This window comes from Castor canadensis, chromosome 11, assembly GCF_047511655.1.
Source record: "Castor canadensis chromosome 11, mCasCan1.hap1v2, whole genome shotgun sequence".
Lineage (NCBI taxonomy): Eukaryota > Metazoa > Chordata > Mammalia > Rodentia > Castoridae > Castor > Castor canadensis.
This window is the reverse complement of record NC_133396.1, coordinates 8,781,523-8,801,359: the sequence shown is the minus strand read 5'-3', so window position 1 is coordinate 8,801,359 and position 19,837 is coordinate 8,781,523. Positions and strand designations below refer to the sequence as shown.

The following is a 19,837-nucleotide window of genomic DNA, read 5'->3' as shown; positions in this document are numbered from 1 at the left end:
TGTGATAGGACTGCAGGGAGCAGTGAGTTATCTTGAGCCTCAGTTTCCCTCTAAGCAAAATGAAGAGGCTGAAGCACCCAACTCTGCAGGGGGCTGCTGATACCAGCACCATATAACCCTTACTTGAGTATTCCCTCTCTCCAGTGGCCTCACACCTTTCCTTTGTTTCAAAGATGGGATTTAGGAGGATTAGGAATATAGTTTAGTGATAGAGTCCTTGCCTAGCAAGTGCAAGACCCTGGGTTTAATTCCCCCCCCAACGCCAAAAAATGATGTGACTTAGAAATCACAGAACTGAGACAATTTACTTCAACCTCCACAAATTTCCTCTGTAAACAGGCTCAATGACACCTAAATCTTGGAGCTACGTGGGTTAAATTAGACCCCATATTTTCTGTTTGTTATCCCAGTGCCGTCCGATGCAATTCCCCAATCCACGCAAACCAGCACTGTGTTTGCAATTGGCCTTCAAAGAAGAAAGAAGGTAAAATGAGGTCATATATGGGTATGTCCCAATGCAATAGGACTGTGGCCCTTATAAGAAAAGATTAGGACACAGACATGCACACAGAGAGATGATCGCGTGAGCACAGGGGGATAACAAAAGTGAGTGATAAGATGGCCCTCAGTAAACCCAGGAAGAAGTTCTCAGAAGAAACCAGCCCTTCAGACACCCTGATCTTGAACATCCAGTCCCCATAACTGTGAGAAATGAACACATATTGTTTAAGCCACCCTGGCTGTGGAATTCACTTACAGCAGCCTGGGCAGGCATTGGTTTTGGCTTTGCCCCCCATCCATGCCCTTTCTTCTCCCTTTCCCTCTTTCCCCTCTCTGTTTTCCTGTGCACAGGGTTCCCACGGGCCTTTGTGGGATTCCCACAACAGAGGAATGCCGGAACCACTCATCGACAGAGGGGTCATCTGGTCCAAACCTCAAACCTCTTTGGCCAAAGTTCTGAGCCTTTGGCTCGAAAGCAAAGGAGGAAACCAGAAAAGACCCCATTTGCATTCTGCTCAGCTCTGCTGGTCACAAGTTTACCAACGAAGCCAGTCCATAGCCACTGATATCTGGAGCTGGGGGCTCAGAGCAGCAGTGAAAGAAAATCCCTATTTGTTGGCCTGTGGCTTCTGACGAACTGATTCTCTCTGCCTACTCACCCACTGCTCCACAGGCAAGGCTGCTGGGTACAGACATGGGAGACGCTGGCTTGGTGAGTCACTAGCAATTGGGGAAGCAAAGGCTTGAACTGGGCTCCCACTGGTCTGCAGGCTGGTCAGGCACTATGGAAAGCCCAGCTGGACCCAGGAAGAGCCCCCTTCCTCCTGAGGTCTCACATGGTGACCCTCAAGGCCTCATGTCACTGGGCCCTGGGGCACAACGTAGGGAACCCCTGGGAGGCACAGAGTGTCTGGGAAAAGACATGGGGAAGTAGGGGAAAGGCAGGGGGTGCTGGACCCCTGCTAACCATTCAATCTGGCTCCAATCCACAGGGCAGGCAGCCTGCACTCAGAGCTCCATCTGCAGCCCTGTTCCCATGCAACCTTGGCCTTCTCCCCACAGGCAAATCAGGGCATGTCCGGAAGTGATTACAATCAGCCACACTACCCGGAGAGCTGCCCCAGAGCCCAGCCAGGGCAAAAAACACACTGTTCTTCCATTTTATGAATGAGTAAACCTGTGTGCTTTCTATAAATGTCTGTGTAAATCATTGGTGGGCATTCCCCTCTTGGCACAAGAAAAACCCAACCCAGCCTGCTCTAGCAGCCTCTTCCCCAGGAGGGCGGTCCTAGGGGCCACTCTCTCTACTTCTGGGCTTTAGAGAGTTGCCTCTTTGCTGGTCTCTGGTTCTGCAGAGAAAACTGTGGCCCAGACAATGACTCAGCCCCAGAGGGGAGGCAGCTCACCTTTCCAGGGGCCTCCTGGGCCGAACTCCAGGGGAGGCCCAGCCAGACCCGCCGGGGATCTGGGGATCTTTTGTACACTCCTAACCATCACCGGCTGAACTAAGAAACTCTGCCCAGACAGCCCTGCACAGGTCTCTAGCCAGTGGCATTTTATGTAAAAGTCTCATGTCCACTTAACTAACAAGTAATCATTAATATTACCCCTGGCCCACGTAGCCAACTGTTAAACTGACACTAATGAAATGAGTCGTGGGCACCCTGACCAATATTAAAACCAAGTCAGAACTGTTGGCTTAAATGACTCGAGCTGATTTATACATCGGCCTTGCCTTTAACCAGAATGGTGAGCATTTGATCTCAAGATGCACAGACAGCTCCTCAGGGATAGCTTTATACTTTCTTATTACCTCTCAACCCCCACTGGATCAGACCAGACCAGACCAGACAGTCCCAGCCTTAATTATCTGTATCATACCAACACAGGGAAATGCACGGAAAATCTGGCATTCAAAATCACGTACTCATGGCTACGTGTGGCTTCCCTTTCCTATGGAATGGGTTAATTTAAATGCTTGGAGTCTCCACCACGGGACAAAGGAGAAGGTAGCAGCTCTGTTTGTGGAGGGGACCTGAGTCAACAGGTGTGGCCTACAGACCTCACCTCCTCCAGGCTCACCTATAGGACGCAGAAGAAAGTCAGAAGCCAGGAGATAGGGGAATTGTGCCAAGGACAGCCGTTACCTCTGCCTTTCCCCCTTCCCAAGCATGGTAGGGTCAGGGTCTCCCTTTAATTTAGAGGTAAATTGTGATGGGACACATCTACCCCCGAGGACACTACATTCACGCCAGCCGGTCATTCTCCTGGTCCCTCTTTGTACACTAGAGGCAGCCACTATCCATGATTCTCAGGCTCAGTGTGAGGGGGGGCAGGGAGCAGGCACATCCAGGGTAAGTGCAGCTGCAGGCACCATAGGTCTCAGGCAGTCAGAACCAGGAGCCAGACCAGGAAGGCTGGGAAGTCATAGCACTGACTGTGCCTGCACACAGATGTTGGAAGATTTTATTCCAAAGACTTTGGGGGCTGATGCTTCCCCAGTGAGCACAAGAGCTTGGAGGTGGGGGAGTCCCCAGTCTGTAGATAGCACCTGCTCCTGCCAGAGGTGCTAGTGAAGAGGGCCAAGTAAGGAGCCACCTGGCTAAGAGATGAGTGGAAGCAGGCACTCACCCTCCAATCCTGATAGACCCTCTGGGATTCCCCATCTTACCATGTAGCTCAGCAGACTGGCTGAGAACGTGTTCACGTGGAACAAAGACTCCAGAGGCTCACTGCTTAGCTTTTTTGTTTGGTTGGTTGGTTGATGGCGGGTTGGTTTGGTTTGGTTTGATTTTAATTCACTACATGGTTCTGATTTCCTGATCTTTCACTTTCTGTGTCTGTGAGTAAGTTATTAAATCTCTCTGAGCTTCTTTCCACAATAATACAATGGGCCCAATAATAACTATACTAACTCAAATGATCAGAGGAAATGACAGAGTACACGTAAAGTCCTTTGCACAGTGCCTGGTTCCAGGGGGCTATCTCACCTCCTGGCCTCTGGGCCAAAAAGTGACTTCTCCTAGCCTCACACCCTTTCCTACTCCTCACTCGCACATCCTCCTGCTGATTCTACTCAGACTCAGGTGACAGGTCTGGAAGCTGCTGGCTACCAGATGGCATGGGTCATGCCCAGCAATGACACTGCAGAGACAGCTCTCAGCAAGCCCATTTCCACCTGAATTGCCAAGGTGTGTATGCTGGAGGCAAAGCCTGCAGGACATCCCATTTCGCATTCAGTTCTCCCCCTTCCTCTCCTTCTGCCTTGCCTGGCCCAAATGACGCTGTCAGCCTGGCTTCTGCCTCTGTCAGGCCCTGACTCGTCAGGCCGGCTTGCCTTGGTACCTTGGCTTATCCAAACATCTTCATCGCTTTTCATAAATTCAATCCCTTCTTATCAGCCGCCCCATCAGGAGGAAGGGCAGGAGGGACTTGACTGAAGTGTGGGGAGAAAAGTTTAATTAGCCTTATTGCTCTGTGGGGTCACCCACAGTTCAATTGCCCTGCTTTCACATGTCCCCAATCACGTAGTGAGAACGCCAGCCCTGCAGCTGGGCTCGCGCCATGCTGCACACATCCTCCATGTCTGGCTTCTGCTTACAGGACTAGATCTTGCCCTGGCTGTGTGCTGGGTAGGAATCCTGAAGTTGGAAATTCATTGGCCTGGTCCTTTAGCACACAGGTTCTAAGATTTAAAGCGTCTTTGTGTATCACTTTATCTGGTCCATCTGGTGATGGTACCAACTGCTAAGACAAAACCTACCCCAACCTTGGTTGCACAAGTAAGCTCACCTTGCAGCAGGTGTCAAAACACCTATCCACATGCAAAGTGTTTTGGCCAGCCCTGTAAAGGCCTCCATGAAAATGAAGTAGAAAGAACCTCAGGGTGGGGTTCATGTGGTGCTGGATTCTGTCAATTTTACCTGTGCAACCTTGGAAATGTTTTGTCTTAAAAAGCAAAAAAGTGTGGATGGTGGTAATACCCACTTCTCCTTGCCTCCCATGTTTGTGAGCCCCAAGCGAGAACATAGGCAAATCTGCTTCCATCTGTGCCACACTCTAAACAAATGACATGGACCCATAACTATCCAGCCCACTCGATGAGCAGTGACATTTTGCCACAAATATCACGCCTGGAGACTGATTCTTCTCACACTTGAATTCTAACTCGACTCAGCCCTATCTCCCAAGTCCGATTTCTTACACGAAGCTATTGACTCATTCCCCAGCCCCTCCATGATGTAGGATTTAAAAGCTGGGCCTGATTTTTCGTGTTGTGACAACATTGCACAGACTCCATGCACACACACCTAGTCATCTAACTCTTCCTGCACACTCACCCACTCCAGGACCATACAGGAAGCCAGACACAATCATTCCCAAACCCCTTCCTTGTGCTTTCAAATCCCAAGTAATAGTCTCTCCCGTTTTTATGATAATAACCATTTCTTTCCAAAAGTTCTTCTCTGAACCAAGCCCTGTCTTAGCTCCTAGAAAAGGTCTTTGATTTTTTTCATGGCTGCCTAGGAGAGCTATAGATAGAGAGACCCTAGAATTTACCTTCCAAACTGGGACACTGTTGAGAAAAGTGCTCTTAATAGCTACACTGGGGAAACTGGTATGAACTGGGATGCGTTGGGAAGAGAAAGCAAAAGAAGTCATTCCAATAGCATGAGAAAAGTGGATGGACGCACTGGGTGAATGGAGGAATTAGTCATTTAATTCATCTTGTCATCTTTAGCCATCTTGTCCGCCGGGAGCAATGGAAACTCTCACCCTCAAGGTCAGCTCATTAATAGACCGCCGGGGAGAGAGTCCCCCTCCACCTTCAGTGCTCAGTCATGTGCCTGGCACATTGACATGCAGGCTCCGGAGAGGAGACAGGTCTGAGGGACACAATCCTAGATTCTGCAAGAGGCCCCAGCTCCAGCTGTCGTGATTATGATCACATCTGGCAGGCCTCCCGAGCACATTCTCATGCATTTGCTCCGTTGATCCCAGGCAGATAACACAGACAGAAGCATGCGCCTGAAAGGCCACCCTGTTGCACAGCACACTGGCTGAGCAAGAACAAAGACCATAAATGAAGAAGGATGTTTGCACTCTGCTTCCCGCTTGCCTGCAAACAGGAAACTCTGCAGGTCTACTCTGGTGAGCTTCCTCTCCCCAAAAGCTACCTCTATAGTCTAAGAGGTTTTATTTTTTTATTACTTATTTTTTTAATGGGCAGATCTTTCCCAAGGCACTCTTTTTTTTCCCCCTACTCTTTTGCTGCGGTAGGGAGCAGTGTCTGGGTGGTTCAGTGGGGAAATGAAGATCACGAGTGGATTCTCCTGTTTCATTTCACGTGGTCCTCAGCCTCTGCAGGTTGTACCTTCCCCATGCACATGGGGAGTCATCACCAGTGGGAAAAGCCAACAGCTGACCCAACAGAGACAGCTGGCAGACTCTAGCGGCCAGAGGCTTGGGAAGGAAGGAGTCAGAGATGGCAGGCTTGTGGAGGTGTGCTTGTTCACAGATGACAAGGATTGCAAAATGACGAACTGACTGGTAATGGGGATGGCATTCACAGCCACCAGGAAGGACTGGAGATCTCTCTCAATGGTGAAGGAAGATCAGGGACCAGCCACCTAGGAAAGCTGGACACCAAATGTGGCTGAGCATAGGACAGGGAGAAGCAGCTGGTGTCTCTGGAAGCAGTAGGCAGGACCCAGCCTTATTGCTTCGTGAGATTCTGTTCTGCAGGCTCAGCAGCTTCCGGGTCTCACAGTGTCCTGTTCTTAATATCTAAACTAGTACAAGGTACTAAATCTATATCAGTCAGGTTCTCCAAGAAACAGAACCAATAGGACATGTGTGTGTGTGCATACATATATATGTAAATACAGAGAAACACAGTTTTCTCATTGTATCCATGAGGGGGGTGGTTCCAGGACACCTACAGATACCAAAATTCATAGATACTAAAGTTCCTTATATAAAATAACACCATATTTGCATATCACCTACACATCCTTCTGTGTACCCTCTGTGTATCCTTCTGTGTATCTAATAAAATCCTACTCACGCTTCATTTTATGGAGTCTATAATATTAAACATGCACCAAAGTTAAATTTTGCTTTTGGGAACTACCTGTGTTTTATTTATTTATTTATTTATTTATTTATTTATTTATTTACTTTTCCACCATGCTGGGGATCAAACCCAGGGTCTTGCACATGCCAGGCAAGCATCTACCACTGAGCTACATCCTCAGCCCTTGAACTTTTTTAAAAAAATATTATCTGTCCACTACAGATACAGAAGGGATGCTGACTGGTGATAACTGTCCATATGAAGAGATTTGTTTGAAGGAAATGACTCTTGGCAGTTGTAGGGGCTTGTAAATTTGAAATCCATAAGGCAAGCTGACTGACTGATGACACTTCTGTTGTGGTCTTGAGTGGGACACTGACAGGGCAGGTGGGTGAGCTGGAGACTGGGGTAGGAGTTGATGCTGCAAGCTGGAAGCAGAATTTCTTCTCTGGGAAACCTCAGTTGTTGCTTCTAAGGCCAACTGATTGGATTGGCCCATCGACATTATCAAGGATAACGTCCTTTACTCAAGGTTAATGGATTGTAGTTGTTAACCATGTCTATGAAATACCTTCACTGCAACATCTAGATTAGCATTGACTGAATACTTGGCTTCTATGGTCAGGCCGAGTTTACACAGAAAACTCACCATCCCAATCTCACTGATGAGATGCTCCAAGGCCGTTTTGTAGGCTCTGCTGTGCTCCCACCCAAAAACACAATAAGCAAGTTCTACTTTCATTTCACAGTTCTCTGATGGAGACTATGTGCATTTCCAAGCCACCCCTCCCCACCTCATCCTGTTAGTGTATATTTGTCCATTAATGGAATTTAAGTTAGACTGAATTAAATTAGGAAAATTAACCCAACATCATGGAGAAGACACAGGTCTGGGAATCAGAAGACTTGGGGTCAAATTTAGCTCCATTGAATTGGTGATGGTCCCTTGCGCGTGCATGTATGCATGTATGTGTGTGTGCGTGTGTGTGTGTGTGTGTGTGTACAGTATACATAAAGTTGAACTGGATATTCTATGACCTTCACAGTGATTGTTATCCCCAGGCCTTTGGGATACATGCCTTAATCCCTCCTGGGACAGTTCTACCTTAAGAACAAGGCAGAGAACATGAGAGATAATTTTAAAAGCAGACATAGTAGATAAATAAATAAAAGAGATTAGATACATGAAATAGATTCATAGAAATATACCAACTATATTTATATATTAATATAATAGAAATTATATAAGTGAACATATGGGATAAGTGCTCCAGTGTTATAAGATTTGGATTTTCTTCTTTTATGTCTTAAACTCAGTTTTTGAAAAAGTCTCAGACAAAATCATATGCTTTGAACTTGGAATATAATTGTAAAAATGAGACCAAGACTTGAACATACTTCCCTCCACACCCAAAGATAACCCCCGGATCATAGATAGCAACCTAGACAAAGATAAAATTCCCAAAATGGAAAGAAAAAAGTTCCAGAAGAAAACCAAATGACAAAAAAAGAGTAAAAAAACTTCTCACAGTAGTTACAAAAGTGAATATTTTTAAAGTATTTCTTAATTTTTCCATCTGATTGGCAAAATTCAATTGATTAATTAGGCAAAGAGTTGAAGAGTTATTGGTATGACCTTCTCGATAGATTTACCAAATTTAAGTTATGGATGTTCTTTAAGATAGCATTTCTACATTTAGGTATTTATCCCACAGAAGCCCCCCATATGTGCACATATGTGTGCACATGCAACCTTCATTATAATCTTATTTATAACAACTAAAAGTTACCAAAAAAAATCTATTCATCACTGATAACAGAAAAGTAAAATACTTTATCATATATCCATTTTATGGAATATCATACTACAGTTAAAAAGGATAAGGTATTCATATATACTGACAGGGAAAACAGCAGAGCTGTGTACTGTGTCTTAGTCAGCTCAGGCTGCTGTAACAAAATACCATAGATGGAGTGGCTTATAAATGATGGAGATTTATTCCTCACAGTTCTGGAGGCTGGAAGTTCAATGACAAGGTATCAATATGGTCAGGTTCTGAGTTGCAGACTTCTGACTTCTTGCTGTATACTGTCATGACAGAAGGGACTCGCAGGACAAAGCTCTCTCCGGCCTCTTTTAGAAGGGAACGAATCCCATGCCCTTATGATTTAGCTACCTCCCAAAGTCCTCATCTTCCACTACCATCCCTTTGGGAGGTATATGAATATTGGGGGAATCCAAAATTCAGGCCATAGCATACTGTGAGCCATGTGTATGTTTTATAAACTCTAAATTTGTATACATACATTTTGTGCATGTGTGTGATATTTATACAAAAATGCCTAATGCCAGAAGCAAATGCACTAGGCTGTCCTAACAGCTACCCAGAGGAAGAGGGTGAGAGTAAGGCTGGGGAAGGAGAGATTGGTGCGTTGTTTTATTTATTTTCATCCAGAATGTTGTCACAGGCCAATTTTAAATAACGCCAAGAATAATGATGAAAGGGAAAACAAAGAAAATGTTTTGCCGTTCCTGTGGTTATTTCAGAGTCGTCTCAAATCCCATAAACTCCTGTGCAGGGGTAGCTAGGTGCCTGTGGCTCACACCTGTCATCCCAAACTATGTGGAAAACTTGGATTGAGAGGATCGAAGTTTCAGGTCAGCCCAAACAAGAAAAGTTTGGGAGACTTCCATCTCAAAGGAAAAAAGCTGCATGTGGTGACACACACCTGTCATCTCAGTAACAGCAGGAAGCAAAAAATAGGAAGATCACAGCTCAGGCCAGCCTGGGCAAAAGGGGAGATCCTATCTCCAAAATAGCCAGAGCAAAATGAACTAGAGGTATGGCTCAAGCAGTAGAGTGCGTGCCTTGTAAGTGCAAAGTCTTGAGTTTCAATCCCAGACTGCCATTAAAAAAAAAAAAAAAAGCAAAGGGGTTTAAACAAAAGCAATTATGATCTTAAGAATCTTCTACCGCATTTCCAGTTACTGTGTCAAGTCAGTTAAGTTGTCAGTGGGAAATGCATGGCATACTCAAATTAGGTGGTTTAGAGGTGTTTTAGTAAAGGAACTGTCCTTCGAGGCATGGATAGGTACAGGGAAACTGTGAGGTACAGTGTCCTTGTGAGGGGTTCATATAGTGAGGGGATCAGACACTGTTGAGGGAACAGTTGCCAGGGACAATGTGGAGAGATGGAGCAGGGAGGGGATGGTGACTACCTCTGCTTTCCTCTCCTCTCTGTCCCCATTTGCCATCCAAACTCATCATTGCCCAGAGCCAATCCACAGGGCAGGGAGAGTTTTGATGAAATTCATGCAGGTTAGTCTCCTGGGGCACAGGACAGGGAAGAGCAGGGTAGAGAGGGGCAAATGGGAAACCCACACATACAGTCCATCTAATGTGGGAGACACGCACAACCATGACTAGACTTTAGCTCAAATATCATGAACTATTTGGACATGTACATGTCTATGAGCCTGCACTCTTCTCCACCTCTACCACTAACCGGCCCCTTCTAGTCCAATCCCAGCCTCTATTTCTTGATCTGTGAGATGAGGTTCTTGTGTGGCCTCGTTATTTCTGAGGTGCCTTCCAGTTCTTACTGCCATGACTGTGAGCCTAGCCTCTGCCCGAGTCTTTTCCATCATTGGTAACCACTCGTGACAACTGTCAGCTCCACAGCAGGTCTGTGGGAAACTTTGTGCAGATACCACCTCTTCTTCTTGGCAAAAGAAGATAAAAGAGCTTTTCTAAAATGGGATGGTCCTTTAAAAGTCCTCTGCCTGGGCTCCCCACTGGGGTAGCCCAAGGAAAGTAAGTAAATCTGCACTGTTGATTCCACAGGTGGTATTACTGATTCATCACCTCCAGGCAAGAGTGAAGCTATGTGGCAAAAATAAATGACAGAGACATTACCTATTTTAGTGACATGTTCTCTTCTCTATGCTCCGCTCAGCTCCAACCCTCTGAATCAGGATGAAATAACTTAATTCCCAAGGAATGTTGTCAACATCCTTCATTCCTCATCCAAAGACTCACATCTGAGGAGCGCAAGGTACAATTCACATATTACTTGAATGTCCTTGCTCCAAAGAGGAGAATGGCCTTCTATACAAATGACCCTGTTGTCACTGGGCTCTGCCTTTCCAAGCCTTAGACTTGTTCTGCCATTCTCACAAAGTCAGCCTTTCCCCTGAAATCCCGGCATGTCTTTGCTTCCAGAGCATAAGAGCTTTTGGAGAGGTGACCTTGACCTCAAAGTGTACAAAAGCTGAGAAAGTCTGATTGTAGAAGCCATAGTTGTGGTACTACCTGCTCCCTCCATGGCTTAATAAAAAAGTCACTCCCCATCATTCTTCCTGCTGACTTTGGGTTTCAATATATGATAAGCTCACTAAAAGGCAGAGAGTTTGTTGAGCATTTCCTTCTAAAGTTTTGTGGCCTTGCTTGTAGCAGGTGAGCATCCGTGACAAAGAAATGGCATAGAGCCAAACAGCGGAAGAAATTGATACTGAATAAGGAAACATTTCTTACCAGTGAGAGAATTTCAGCTATGAAATAAGTCCCTTAGCAATTCAGGGCATTGCAAGACTCTGAGTCACACCATGTGAGGGCCGAGCTGAGATACCTGATTACCCATCCTTCCAGGTATCAGAGCTAAGAAAGAAAGTGAAGGAGGGTTTCAATGTTCTTCTTCTGCAATTGCTTGATTTTAGTTTTTAGAGGGTTATTTGGGTGAATTCTGAGCCTTGAATAAATACTCATGACCACAGAGATGAAAGCCGCTCTCTCATCTGTTGGCTTGCTAAGAGAAAGGAAAAGGACCGAGAAGCAATTGAGTATGAAAAGCCAGGCCAAACTATGTTCTCAAGGTTTTATGAACACCATTGTATTTTATCTTCATAACTGCTGTGTTCATTTCAAGATAAGGAAAAGGGAAATGAAATGTGTTTCCCAGAATCTCCAATCTGCAGGACTAATATTTAAGACTGAGTGTCTCTGATTTCTAAGTCCTTAGAGGCCCCGTCCACATCAACACACTGCCTAGTGTGGGCTCAGATGAGCTGGCCTCCATCTGGGTCTGATGATGATGGTCCTTTTCTATGTTTCTGTCACATGGATAGCACCTTTCCTCCCAGAGCTGGGGCTGCTTCCCTGCCCTCCTGGCTTCTGCTTGGCATCTGGCCATTGCAAAGGACAGAATTGCTAATGGAGAGAAATGAACACTCATCCCCATGGGTGCGTGATTATACTTTTTGCTGCCAAAGATAATGGAAGATGGCACCAATTTCTTAGTTCTCCCAGTTGGGCCAGCTCAACCTCTATGAGAAAGGGGAAGAGTCTCTTGATGAGGTTGGAGAGATCCGGGCAGGGAAAGACCCCAAAGCAAGAGTGGTGGGGTAATGCTGGTGAGATATTAGCCAATGCCCACCTCTGCCTCCTGCACATGATGACCTTACACTTCTTGTTCTTTCCTCCTTTGGTTGGAGTGGCCCTGTTGAATTTGCATTAAAAAAAAAAAAACAAAGAAATAATGAATTCTGGTTTGGGTATTTCAACAAAGACTTTTGAAATGTATAGCAAACAACTGATTTGGGATAACATATGGTGAGGAAGAGGAAAGTGACTCTAAGATAAAGGTGAAGAGAGACTCCCTTTGGGGGGAGGAGGAGCCAAGAGAGCCAGATGCAGAGCAGAGAGTGCGGTGATATTCTGAGAACCAAGAGGAGGGTGCAAGGGCACCGTGAAGAAGTAAGCAGAGGCATGTGGCCCTTTCAGGCCTCTGGTTAGAAACAAGAGACAAGCTGGCAGTGACCATGATAAGTTTCTGGGGGCCTCAATAGAGCCCAGTGTGGACAAGTGATGTGGACAGAGGGGGCACACAGCCCCACCCCCAATAGCAAAGCACTCCTCTAGCCTTCTTCATCTCTGATGCAAAAGGATGGGAAGGACCCTGAAACACCAGGGCTGGAAGAAAACAAACTTCTAGCCAAATTTGGTGGCACACACCTGTCAACACAGCACTCAACAGACTGAGGCAAGAGGGTCATGAATTTGAGGTCTATATAGTGAGGTCCTGTCTCAAGAAAAGAAAAAAGAAAGGCAAAGGAAGGGAAGACAAAGGAAGGGAATGGGAAGGAAGAGGAGGAGAGGGGAGGGGAGGGGAGGGGAAGGGACGGAAGTTCCCGTTCTTGCAATTCTAAATTTGTAAACTGAGGTTTCCCCCTCTCCCTCTGAGTCAGTTTGCTTTCCAAGAGAGACCCTGCTACCCTCTTCCTCTCCACACAGTGCATGGAGTTTATACATCTTCCCCTCCTTACGCTAAGGCTCCTGGGTGCCTACTTGCCCACAGTGTACCTACCACCCAGAAGATCCCTTGGTCTCACTGCCTGCTGTGCACACCTGGGCTTTTGCATTGATGGGCCTGTTTCCTTGAAATCTTGGGCTTCAATCTGCCCCAGAGAAGGATAGTGACTCAGTGACAAACCCAGCCCCACTGGGGTCCCCTGGGAGAGGAAAATTCTGGGACAGGAGACTAACGAAAGGAAAAGGACAATCTCTCCCACCCCAGTTCTGGGAACACCATATCTGAGGTTTGTTTGGCCACCCACGATGCTGGGCTCTGCCAGACCTGATAACCATTCCGGTTTGACAGGCCCCCTGGTGAGTGCCTTTGGCCCACCCCACAGTGCTGCTTTCCTTTCCTCTGGGACTCTCTGGGCTTTTGCCCTACCCTAACCATGTGACTTACATAGGCTTGAAAGGTGCCACTCAGCCAGTTGATAACAGGCAAGCTATAGGATCTCCAACCATGATATTTTTGTAATCTTGGAAGTGTTGTAGGATGAAAAATAGTTCAATACCTTGCATCAGTGTTCTCTGCCTTCTCCCCCTAATGACACATGTTTGTCTTTCTATGATGTTATTTGAGCACCTCCCATGTGCCAGGCTATGGAATGGAATCAGTCAAGGACAGACCTACGTACACTGTAGCCCTGCAGGACAAGGATGGAGATGCCCACTCAGCCCTCCCTTCAAGAAAAGATTCTCTTTCTGAGACTGGCTGACAATCTCCAGCCCATGTGTCATCAAAGTCCTCTTGAGCTTTCAGACTGAGGTATTGCTCTTCTTCAGATGGCTTGACCAATGACCCAGCAAAATGGCGATCCAAGGGCCAAGCTTTTTCTACCCCTAGGGAGTCCTCCAGTGGGCAGTCTCTGCTTCAAAGCTCCCTCAAGTCTGGCAGAGCCTTTTCTAGTCTCCACATTCCAATGACTCCCCTTGTCCAGTCCTGCCTCCTCCCCTTTTCTTTCCTATGGGTTATCCCCCAGTAAACTCTAACTCCATCTCAGCATTGACTTCCTGGGGATCCCCACAAGACCGTGGGAGCAACAAACCAGGATGAAGTAGATAGTGACCTGGTCTTGGCAAGATGATAGAGGTTGACTAGGTAGATGCCAGGTGTACCCAGACTTCCTAAGAAGGTGACATGAGCTAAGACATGAGGAGAAGGAGCGAGCTATGCTCAGAGCATCAGATGAAATGCTGAGGGCTGTGTGGTAAGGAAGAAGAGGAAGAGGACGAGGGGCATGCAGATGGAGCACAGTGAGTGGAGGAGAGTAAAATTGAGACCAACAGTGCTAACACAGCCTTGGCAGTCCAGATTCTCATACAGGTCAAGTTCAAGCATAACAGACCTGGGGGCTGGGGGTGTAGCTCAGTGGTAGAGCATTTGTCTCGCATACAGGAGCCCTGGGTTTCATCCCTAGCACTGAAAAATAAAAATAAAATAAAGATGACGATTGTACGTGCAACACAGTCCCATGAACAAACCCAGCTGTGATGAATAAGACAGCAGTAAAACAGGGCAATAATTTGTAATCACCTCACTACTCATGGTCCACTGGCAGCAGTGAGTGACCTGGTCTGGGCTGTGACCTACATGAGACAGGCTGGGAGTGATGGTCTATTCTGGCCACTCAGAAAAACATATCGCCGTGTGAGGCAGTGAAATGGATGTTGCTATGTCAGTACCTGCTCTAACTTGTTTTAAAAAGTGAATCACTTGAAAACCTCAGGATATTAATCACTGCCAGTCATTTGTTCCCTTGCTCATGAGTGAGGGTGACACACGCCCATGTCATTTTAACCTGGATGCTTCCCTAAAGCAGGGAGTGGGTGTCATCATCAGGGGTGGGGGTGGACAGGATTCCAGAGAGGTTTTCCCTAAATCAGTGGTTCTCAACTGGACATGATTTTGTCCCCCAGGGGCTTTTTGGAAATGTCTAGGGACAGTTTTGATTTTTGCAAAGAGGAACAGGCAGTTAGGATGCTCCCAGCACTTACTGGGAGAAGCTAGAGACACTGCTAAATACCCTGCAACACACAGAATAGCCCCCGCCACGCAAACCAATACCAAACGTCAAGAGTACCCTGAAGCAAGAGCCAAACTGCTCACTGTACTAAGAGATGCTTTCAGACCGTACTCTTCAGAGGGGGACAGGCTGTAGTCTGATGAAAACAGCAGGGCAGGTGTCCTCGGCATAATTCTGCAAATTGCAAACACATCATCAAACTAGTGCTTTGCTTCTTCATGGTTTAAATACCAAGAAAGATTTCCTTAAAAGAAACTTGAAGCTCTAAGGCCGCAGATTCTTTCTTAGCAGTAATCTTCTAAGTCCAGCTAATAGGGTTACCTGGGGAAAAATCCAGCAGAGGCCGGTGAGGGACAAGATGACCCCCAGAGAAGGTCATTTGCATTCCTATGATAATAATGTGAAATGTGACAGAGGGCTGCATTTTCATTAATTTTAGTCCCTTTCAAGACCACAGTTATTATTGCAAAAACATTGATAATGCCAAACACATGTGTCAAGCACACAGCTGGCTGCAGCCCTGGGGACCCAGGGACGTGGGAAGTAGTATGTCACCTGGGGTGGTGAGAAGTCAGCACACCCCCTCCCCAGTGTCCTCTGAGACCCCAACACACTTCTCAGCCAGTCCACTCTCTCTGTCACCAACCAAGTCCCTAGCCAGCCCAGCTTCTCCACTCCCCACAGAAACAGCCAGAATGGGCTGGTGGAGTGCCCACCTAGAAACAGCCAGAGCTGGTGGGGTGGCAGGTCTTGGGAAATCCCTGTTTAATTATTTTATTGGGAAAAGGAAAAGAAAAGGTATATTCTCTCATTTTGGAAGAATGCTTCATGATCGGCCTTTGCAGAGTGTGAAACTCCACACTGGCCTTAGCCAGCCCTGAGTTATGAAGTGAGATGCTCAAGCATCTGTACTTTCCTTCCAAGATTCCTCACCCACCCACCCTGCTGACTAGGGGTGGGGTCACAGTCCCACCTGCAGGTGAACACTGTGAAAGACCAAGAGCAAAGGCAGCATGGATGCTGCCAGTGTAGGGCTGGCCCCAGCCCCATACCCACAGCTCCTTGGAGGGCTCTTGTCCTAAGAATACCCCCCAGGGTATACCTCTCACTCTATCTCCACACTTGCACCACCATTTCTCCTGTGTCCTTGGGCTCTTACTCATCGTTTCTGGTTTCCAGAAATAGCACTTTTGGTGCCTCTTGCCTCCAGGAACAGCTAGAGCCCATTTTAGAAGTGAGGGAGTGTTTCTTCTTCAACGAAACTGGTCCAGAGACACCTGCACGTGGCTTGCACTTTGTGACTGGATAAATGAGTTTGCAAAAGTCTTCCATACCCACAGTCTTGCTGTTGTTATTTCCTCTTAAGTATGACAGAGCAGGTATTATTACTCCCATTTTTCAGAAGGGAAAAGTGAATCTCAGACAGTAGCTCTTCCAAGGGCCACAGCAATTATGAAGCAGGGTCATTGGGTAACAGAGCACTCTTGCCCCAGCAATACACAGTCTGCCCATAACTCATACTGACTGCCCAAGGACAGACAATCTTCAACTTCTTTTAACAGTTCCCTTCATGGACACTCTCTGCAAACCCCAGGCTCATGTGGCCCCTGGAGCCCTGGGGGATCTGGTTGCTGGATTCCAGATGGAAACCTCCATCCTCAGCAGGTGTCAACCTTCAGTTTTATGACAGTGCACTCAGCGTGGATTTTTCCCCAGCTGTCAGGCCCTGCTTCTACGGTTGAGTACTCTCCTAGGAACAGGGGCTCTACCTCTGCACCTGAACATCTACCCCTTTCTCCCCTGCAGCCACAGCACTCCCACCCCATCCAGGAAACTGAGGGGCAAGTGAGGTCTTGACTTCATCATTTACAGAAGAACCCAAATCTGATCTCTTCCCCAGTTGTTCAAAGCTTGAATGGCCTGACCTTTCAGGTCTTTGTTCTTGAGGCCGACCTCTTAGAAAGAAACAGCTAGTGACACATCTAGATGCTACTGTAGGTTGTGTGTTCAATCCATTTAATCATCACAACCACTCCATAAAGTAGGTGTTAGTTTCCTGCCCTGTATATGGATAAAGAAACTGAGTCCCAGAGTGGTCAGGTAACTTGCTCAAGGTCACATAATAGCAAGGGAGGAAGATCTGACTGGACAACTAATAAAGAAAAAAAAAACGCAGGACTATCACTGGAGATGGTATCAAGCAAGAAGAGCATTGACCATTTCCTTAGGAACCTCCAGAAAGCAAAATCATCTTCCATTGTCTAACATGCCATATGGCTGTGAGAAAAGGCGGTATATCTCAATGTATTCATCCAGCACACATATTATTAGTATATAACCATTCTTCCTTTGATTTTCTTAGTCATCTGGGAGTGACCAGGGTCATTGATGCTAGTTACTATAACACTCCCCAGATATCAATAGCTAATACAATATAAGTTCATTGTTCATTCATGTCACAGTCCAAATGGGAGCTTCCAAGTGGGATTCCAAATGATTCTCAGTGCTCAGCTCCTTGGATCTTTTTTTCTCCCATACCCTCAGGATAATGATGGAAAAGAGCAAGACACAGCATTGTGAGGACTTTGCAGGGAAAAACTGGAAATGGAGTGGATCAGCTCTGCCCAATTCCATCAGCCAGAAGCTATCAGCTGGCCTAAGCCAGGGTATGCTGGGAAATGTTGACTTCCAGGTACCCAGGAAGAGATTGTGGAATGGTGAGCATCCTGCTGGTCTCTACCATATGAGTGAATCCATTTCTATGTGCTCACTTGTTCCTCAGTGGTCATTCTTTTCCTCTTCAAATGTGATGCTCTGTGCTGAACATATTTCTCTTGACATGGCCTGCTCAGGCCAGAAGACTCTGCAATGTCACCTCCCTGGATCTGCACGCCATCTGTCTATTAAGGCAGCCTACAAGTATTTTAGTGTTTTTAGCAACAGTCTCACTGGTGGATCATATTATGCTTGTGGTCAACTAAAACCTCCAGATCTCTTTCATGTGAGCTGCTGCCAACGGAGGGCTCTCTAATCTACTTCTTGTGCTTCTGAATTTGAAACCACATGAAATTGAACAGCAAGGGTTGAAAGTCTTCCATCTTGTTGGTTTGGCTGAGGGCTGGGGTCTAGGGAGATCATCAGGGATCCTGGCGCTTGCATTCATCATGTCAGCTGAGCTTCTAGCCTGGTGTCATCTTTAGCCCTTCTTGATCTTCAGTCAAGTCACTGATACAAATTGAGACCAGAATGGAGCACAACTATGATGTGAAAAGAGCCTTTGATTGATACCTTGCGTATGGTTGTTTAACCATCTGGGAATCTGCCGAACAAGACTGTGATCCAGCCCACATTCACTCTTTTAACCAGACAATAAAGTCAAATAAAACCTCATTCATTTGGTGCTTACTCTTTGAAAGCATCTAATTTCCCCAATATATCATTCTTATTGAATTCAGTATGCTGTAAATCCTAACTAATCCATAGTCAGAGTGACTGATCTGAAGTCCTGCAGCTCATTATTAACAGAACCTAAGCTAGAATGTAGGTGTCCTGAACCCCCAGGCCCTCCCCACCATCAGAAATACAACGTGCACTCACTGTACCAAGACACACAGCCTTGATGCAGAAACTGACACTCAAGTGGCGTTATGCAACTGTTAGGGCCTTCTCTGAAATGTCCACATATTTTCCAACTTTCAGCTCCCCAGCTGTCAATCCATCTCTTCACCCGTCCAATTAGAAAGACAAGAAATACAACTGCCAAATATTGTTTTGGGTAAACCACCTGGAGTTGTTTGGGCATGACTCATGTCACGTGTGTGTTCCTGCTCATCAAGTATTTGGGGGAAGGCCTCCTGGGGACTCCCTGGACACCCATCAAGCCCCCAAATCCTCCCCATACATAGCCCCTGAGGTCACCCTCAGAGAGGAGGGCTGGTCAGAATTAGTAAAGACCTCTGTGGCAGAGTTAGAGAGAGCACAGCAGGCAGAGCTGCCTGTATTATTTCCAAGTACACTGTACCTCTGTAGGAGGGCACAGCCAAGAAGAGGTTCAGTGGATCTGATAAGAACCCACCCTAATTAACACACTAATTGCTTCCAAGCCCACATTTCTAAAAGCTTGAAAAGCTTGTTCCCTCAAGTAGACCAAAAACCTCCCCCTCTCCATCAAATATTATTTACATCATTTATGACAGAGCATTCAAAGATGAACACAAGACAGTGAAGTTGTTCTGAATCTGAATGAATGAAAGCCTTATTAATATGAACATATTTAAATCTGAGCTTGCAGTGTCTCATCAGAGAATGAAAAACATCATCTAAATTCAAGTAAAAATTTTTTTTCAAACTGCAAAATCATGTGTCTTTTGTTTATTTGATTTTTTCATGCTAACTTACTTAACCAGATAACTTTAGGGGCAGAATCAGGCACTGGGGTTTATATTTTGATTCATTTTCTCAACTAATCTTCCCCATTTAGAGGTGGGAAAAGTGAGTTTTAATGAAGCCACACAGTGAACAGTTAATCTGAGAGAAAACTCTAGCCTCTTATTCCAGCAAGACTTCTAACAGGACATAGGCAGAAACTAAAGCAGGCTTCCAAGGACCCACGGAAACATTGGGAACCTTTAAAGGAAAAGAAGTATTGGCTCCAAAACATAAAGAATTACAAAACCTATTTTTACCAAATGTTCAGTTACCTATTTATAAAATAATGTTGACAACTAGTCAACAGTCATTTAGTCAATTCTCAAAGCTATGTTATATTAATGAATATAATAAAGTTTAAATCATAATAGATCCTTTTTTTTCCTTAAATCTCAAAGTGACAAAAATATTAAGATCCCCTCATGCTCTTATACTTTAAAATTATACTTAATGTG

General features: G+C 45.9%; 1 long non-coding RNA gene across 2 annotated transcripts; it reads left to right on the top strand.

Annotated features, from left to right (window-relative positions):
• Positions 1–949: 949 nt before the first annotated feature.
• LOC141413676 (uncharacterized) lies at positions 950–18,675 on the top strand. Of its 2 annotated transcripts, none has more exons than XR_012438442.1 (3): positions 950–1,213; positions 5,503–5,652; positions 16,517–18,675. It is a non-coding gene; the product is annotated as an uncharacterized lncRNA (long non-coding RNA). The 2 variants fall into 2 exon arrangements; XR_012438443.1 differs by lacking the exon at positions 16,517–18,675 and adding an exon at positions 5,860–6,599.
• Positions 18,676–19,837: the final 1,162 nt, after the last annotated feature.